Here is a 6,606-nt window from a genome sequence, read left to right as displayed (position 1 = left end):
GGTGGCTGAGGGCCAGCTTGGGGTGGTCACACACCTAAGTTCCTTGTCCTTCCTATGGGCAGTACTTGACTGTTCACAAAGCCCCTTTTGACTTATGCACTCCTCAAACTTTGTAACCCTAGGAGATAGCTTTATTTAGGCCCACTTCACAGATGAGGACACTCAGAACCAGACAAACTGACTCCCCTGTTGTCAACAGTGTATTAGGGGCAGATCCAGGTCTTGGACACAGCTCTGACTCCAAGCCCAATACTCTGCCCCCTACACTGCTCACTGCCTGGATCTACCAAGAAGAAGCTGTGTCCAGCTGCCCAATCCCAGTGCCACTGCATCCCCTATGGGGAAAACTTGAAGGAGTCCAAAGGTAGTAGGCCAGCAATCACATGTCTACAGCACAACTACTTAGGATTCTTCAGGTCCAGTTAGAGGCCTACATCCAAAATTCTGGGTGCCAATGAGAGAAATAAAAACTGCAGTGAGTGGTCAAGCTCCAGCCACCTCCTTTTCCCTCTGTCTTTCCCTTTGGGAGGCCTCAGATAGTTTCCAAGAGAAGAGTAACGAATGAACACCTTCTAAGACAGTGGATTACGCCAGGCTGTCAGGATAACACTGACAGCAGGGATAGAGGAAGAGCCCATAATGAAGTCAACCAAGTCACTAGAAAAGATACAGGGACATAGGAGACTGCCAGCCTCACCCCAATCAGGGGTCCTCCTTGGCTCATGGGAATGGCCACCTTTTTCTTCCTCCCTCCTTTCTGTATTGCTGGCTTATGCTGAACACCCTACAGCAGAACCTATACCCCACACCCTATGTATTCCTGACACCCTACAGCAGAAGCCCCAGAGGCTGGGGGCTAGCATGCTGTGTCTAGGGTATGGGGACTGAAGGAAAGGTAAGACCTCCGCAGAGTAGACCTGCTCCCCAGCCCTGGAGAAAGCAGCAGCAGCTACGGAGGGCAGGCCTGATGCTGGGGATGGAAGGAGGTGACTAGCCAAGCACTATGACCTGACATCTTCTGGGCGAGCAGTGGCTTATATGAGATCCCTGCATTGTGGGTCTATCTGTGGCATCCATCTGTAAGAGGAGGGTCTTAGTCTCTAGGAGTTGCACAGCTTTGTGATCTTCCTAAGGCAAGAGAGAAGAATCCCTCCCCTTCAGGTTAAAGGCCTTGCCTTGCCAGCGAAGTCCAGATGGACAAGTCCAGTACCGGGCAGTGCACAGTGGAGAGGGCAACCACTATGCTGCAGGGATTAGTGATGTCGTGGGTATGGCCACACATGTGTAGGGTATGTCTGCAGGGGTGATGCATGGGGATAGGTCAACTGTCCGGGGAAGCCCCTAAGTGTGTCAAAGAATGGGGCTGTGTGTGTCTCATTCATCCCCCAGTGCCAACCACAATGCATAGGAAGCATTAGGCTGCACCATCACCTAGCTGTGTGACCCTGGGCAAGTTACTTACCCTCTCTTGCTTCAGATTCCTCTTCTGTAAAATGCAGCTGGTGCTGGGGTTGTGGGGAGGATTTGATGAGACAGTGAGAGGGCCCAGTATGCTTTCCTTACCAATGTCCCTTGTGCCCACAGAGCATCAGGAAACATGGAGCCTGGCACCTGGGGTCCTGCTGGGGGAGAAGGGACTTTTGATCCTAGAAACCAGAACCATCGTCAAAAGAGAAGGCCAAAGGCACTGGAAACCTGAAACCTGGAGAATGCTGTTTACTGAGAACACTTCACAAAAGTCATCATTGTTTTCTCTGAGAAGCAGTTCTCTAAAGGGCCCTTGAAATACCTAACCAAGAAATACTCCAAGAAGAACAATCATTGCAACTTCCTTGGAGAGCTGCCTCAAACAAGGAGACTCACAAATCACCTTCCATCTGGATGCGGAGAGGTGAAGGTGGGTCTGAGGCAGAGGACTAAGTTGACTTCTGCTGGAGAGCTTGGCTTTAAAAACGCAGGACTGAAGGCACTGAAACATCTATTTATAAATGGCTTTTACTTTGTTGGTGTCAAAAAGGACTGTACTCTGTCACCAAAGAAAATAAACAGCACAGAAGCATTAAGCCTAACACATACTAAGTGCTCAATAAATGCCATGTATAATCACAATTATTTGTGCATTATAAAATATTACTATTATTTATAGACATAAATATTTATATATAAGTGTACATAATATGTGTATTGATAATAACAATACTATTGTCACTCAATAAAAAATAAACGCTGCTATCTGGAAGAGTGGGAGAAACAATCAGGCGACCTTGAAATTTATTATTTTAGACCAGAGAATCAGTGCTCAGAGGAGAAATTTGACAGGATGAGACTGGCCAAGGTGGTGCAGACAGTCAGGCTGGAGCTGGGAGAAGCCCTGTCTGCTGTCCACCATACTCCAGCCCTGCCCCAGGACCACAGTCTGCAAAGGGATCAGCACCCCCAACCCCCACCGATGGTGTCTCTGAGCCAGGGCGACTGCTGTTGGTCTCACTAGCACCTCCCTCTGCCCTTGCTTGGGGAGCCTCTCTGGAGGTTAATCTGTGTCAGCTCAGCCCTGCAGCCACACCAGTTGCTGGCCCATCCTCCTGGGATCCCCACACCACCAGAGCTGGCAGACCACCCCAGAAGGCTCCCCTTACCCTTCACTTACAGATGCGCAGTGTCTTGCCTAGGCCCCCCAACTCATAAGGGGCAGCAGCCCAAAGGGCCATGGGAACCAGGGACAGTCCTATCCAGAGATGCCACAGGGGACTTGGTGGCTACTCTCCTGAAATAGGCAAACCTAGTCCCACCACTCCCTCTCCCTGGATGGACACTAGCACGTTGTAATGAAGAAGAACACTACAGTTTGAAAGACAATTTTGCTTTTATCCTGGGCACCAGGGGACTGGGGAAGGCATAGAGAAGGGTGTTCAAAATTTATTTTATTTGCATACTTCTCAGGGTGCCAACAGACTCAGTCCCCCCACCGGGTTTGAAGCAGGGCAGCCCACTTGCTGGCTGCTTGTGTTTGGAAGGTCCATTGAGCTGCCTGGGCCTCAGTTGCCTCCTCTGTAAAATGGGAGTAATTGGGAGTCACTTCCCAGATTAGCCTCTAGAAGTCAACTGAGGCTAGACTTGTAGCAAGGCACTGGGCACAGACGCACAGGGGCAGGTGCGGGAAGCAGCCGCTGTCATTCCATTGGCTTGGTGAAACGTCGGAAACAATATTCACCAAAATGTAAAGCAGGGGGGCAGGGAGGTTATCGCCGAGCGGCAGGATTTCGGTGATGCTCATTCTTTTTCTTCTTTTCCTTTTCTTTTGGTTTATCTGAATTTCCCAAATATTCCACAATGTTCCTGAATGCATTGTGTCATTTGAAAATGATAATAAGGGAAAAACAAGCACTAAGTTCTGCTGTGATGTGTGGCTGCCTCCATGCTGGGGGAAGGGAGCCCAGGGCAGTGGCAAAGCCCAGGACCAGCGCCCCAGGCGTGGAGGAAGGCGACGCCCCCTTCCCCGGGGCAGGGAGGACCCCCTACCCCAGGGGGCGGGCGGGCCCAGCGCGGCTCGCTCGCTGCGGCTGCGCCTGGCTCAGACAATGCGAACACACAATCATTCATTATAACTCAATTACAGTGATTAAAGCTGGTGGCATGCAGAGGCAGGAGGGAGTGTTGCCAACAAAATTTACACTCCGTGTCATCAGCGAGAGATAACAGCAGCTGACGGGGCCGATCGCCTCCCCTGCCATCTGCTCAGTGCGGGGGCCGCCCGAGGCCCGAGGGCCGCTGCGCGCTAATGGTGGACCGTGGAGCAGAGAGCTGCGGAGATGGGCTGCCTCGGGCTGGGACTAGGATAGCAGCAGCGCTGGCTAGGGAAGCCAGCCGCGACCCCTCCCTGCAGACTTGGCCGCCCCCGGAAACTCGGCATCTGGAATGGGGGTGTGAGAAGGCCAAGGTGCTACTGTTCTGGGTTGGGCCCACCATGGCAGAGATTGGGATTCTGACGTCTGATTTCCATCCCCGTTTCAGATGAGGAAACTGAGGCACAGATGCGCAAAGAATCACACCCTGTAATCCTGGGGCACAGCCAAAATTCAGGCCTGCTCTGGGAATGGTGCAGAGAGGGAGGCAGGGAGCTGAGGACACTCTGGACTACAGGGAAAGGGAAGTTGGCCAGGGTGAGGCCTGAGACCCTGGGGGCCCAGAAGGCATCAAGGGTGGTGGCAGGAGGGCCCATGGGGCAATGCAAGGAGCACTAGGCACAGGGCAGGGCTGCTGAGGGAATGTCCCGGGTTGGGGAGAGACGGTTGGCCTGTGTCAGGTGGGCTCTGGCCACAGTGACCAAGAGAAACTCAGGGGGAAGGGTTGGAGGCAGAAGCCCACAGCTGACATCTGTGCTACCACAAGGTAGAAGGTTGAGGAGGGTAAGCTGCCTTTCAAGGGGTAGCAATGACGCAGACCATCCCAGAACACTAGGCTTCCAGCTTTGTCAGCCGCAGGAAACAGGGCACCTGTTCAATGGACCAGCAGATGTAGCTGGTCTCCCATCTGGGAGAGTCTCCCTTCTGAGCCCTGTTGAGTAGCAGTGGGACATGGGAGGTGAAGGATGGGTTCAGGTCCCTCTTCCCCCGGTTATGCACTGGGTACATTTTTCTGGCTGTGGCATGCTCTGAGGCTACCATCACCATGCTAGTGTCCATGCTGCCAGCTGCCTGGCGCTCTCCTCTCTGCCTCGCCCTGTCTGACTCCACAAGTAGACCTTGTTTCCCAATGGCAGAATTCCACCCAGAGTCTCCTTGTTATACTGTCGGAGGCTCCTTTGTTCCCCCAGAGTCCATCTCAGTCCTCAGCGTTCTCCTGTCCTGTCACCCTCACTGTCCCTCAGGAGCCTCTGCACATGCCACACTGCCCCTCCTCCATGGCCTTCCTCATCCCCCTCATCCTTCAGAGCCCAGCTCAGACCTTACCTCTTCCAGAAAGCCATCCTGGCCCTGGGGGCCCGTGGGTGCCTATCCTTTGGACTTCCATGCCCCTGTGCCAGTTTGTGCCCTGGGAGCGCTGATCATGGAACATTGGGGTCATCTGGGGGTGGAGCCATTCCCCATCCCCAACCCTGGCAGCACCTTGTGGGCAAGAGCTGCGTCTTGTTCATCTCTGAAGTCTGGGGCCCAAGCTGAGTGGGTCTCTGGAAATGTCTGTTGACTGGATAGAGGCTGAATGAGTATGTGCCAGGGTAGCTAGACAGGACCTGACACAGGACTATCTCACGAGGCCTGGCTCAGGACAGTGCAGAACAGAGCCCACAGATGGGAGCAGAGATCAGTGTCCTCAGAGTGAAAAGCAAGGGCAGGAAGCTCAAGGGACAGGAGCCACCCTCCTGCCGGCTCGGGCCTCTCCCCACATCCATTTGAAGCCCCTCAGTTCCTGCCCATACAACCCCACTCTGTGCTCACCAGGGCAGGGCTGTTGGCTCAGAATGGACCCTCAGAGCTGCTGACTGTGGAGGCCGGAAGAAAGAGGGAAGAGGGAGGCAGTTGCCCTCTCTCTCCCGCTGCACATCACAGGTCTGGCCACCTAGAGACTAGGACATAACCAGCTGGGGACAGCGTAGAAAGAATGAGATCCAGGCAGGGCCACACAGCCCTGCTCAAGATACACAATCCCCTGAATTCCCCAAGAAGAACTGAAAGAGGAAGCTGAGGAGGGGTGGTGGAGGCTGGGGATGGGGTGAGAAGCTCTGCAACACAGAAACACTCAAGAGTCAAGAAGCCTGGGTTTTCGTTTCAGTCTTGACTCGAGGTTGTGTGAAGTTACCCATTCCTTCGTTCTGCACATGGTACAAGTCATGTGCACTGGGGATACCAGAGGGACTGAGCCTGACAGAGGTCCTGCTTCCATGAAACTTTCTATTCCAAGTCTCTGTGCTCTCTGGACCTCAGTGTCCCCATCTGTAACAAAGATATTGGACTAGATCTGGCTTTCCCAAGCTGTGGCACGGAGGAGAGTTTTGTAAGAAAGATGACAAGGCATTGAAAACCATGGGCTGCAGAGCAGGAAATTATTCTCTTCCCAATTCTCATTCAATCATTTCTGACTTGGACAAGGAGCACGTTTCACTTGGGTGCGAATGGGTCCAATGCAGCTCTCAAACACTGGGTCATCTCCCTTTTTTAAAAAGGAAGGAGTGAGAAGAACTTGAGGCACAGCTATTTAGAATGACTTTCATTGCATTTACAAGTATGCAGACTTTTAAATTTAAGGTAAGGAATATTGGTATTTTATTTATGATAATATATAAAATTTCCTTTTAAAATACTTACATTTAGGCTTTAAAAAGTAAATTTATTTTTTAAAACCTATCAGGTAAATCTAGGCAAATATCATTAGATGACTGAGATTCTTTGATTGAGTAGATCTAGGTAGCTCTGCCCATGTTGGTGGGCAGGACTTAGCATCCTGAACACCTGCGCCTCCTGGAACTGAGCCAGCAGGGCCAGAGGAGGGTGCCTCACACTGATAGAAAGGTGATGGTGAGTCAAGTAGCAGTCTTGGGTAACATCTGTCCTCAGGGCTTCCTGGAGACTAGGGAGTGTGTCCCCAAACAAGCTTGAATGCAAATTACTT

Source organism: Rhinopithecus roxellana, chromosome 5 (assembly GCF_007565055.1).
Source record: "Rhinopithecus roxellana isolate Shanxi Qingling chromosome 5, ASM756505v1, whole genome shotgun sequence".
NCBI classification, from domain to species: Eukaryota; Metazoa; Chordata; class Mammalia; order Primates; family Cercopithecidae; genus Rhinopithecus; species Rhinopithecus roxellana.
The sequence above is the reverse complement of the archived record's forward strand: the minus strand, read 5'-3'. Positions refer to the sequence as shown.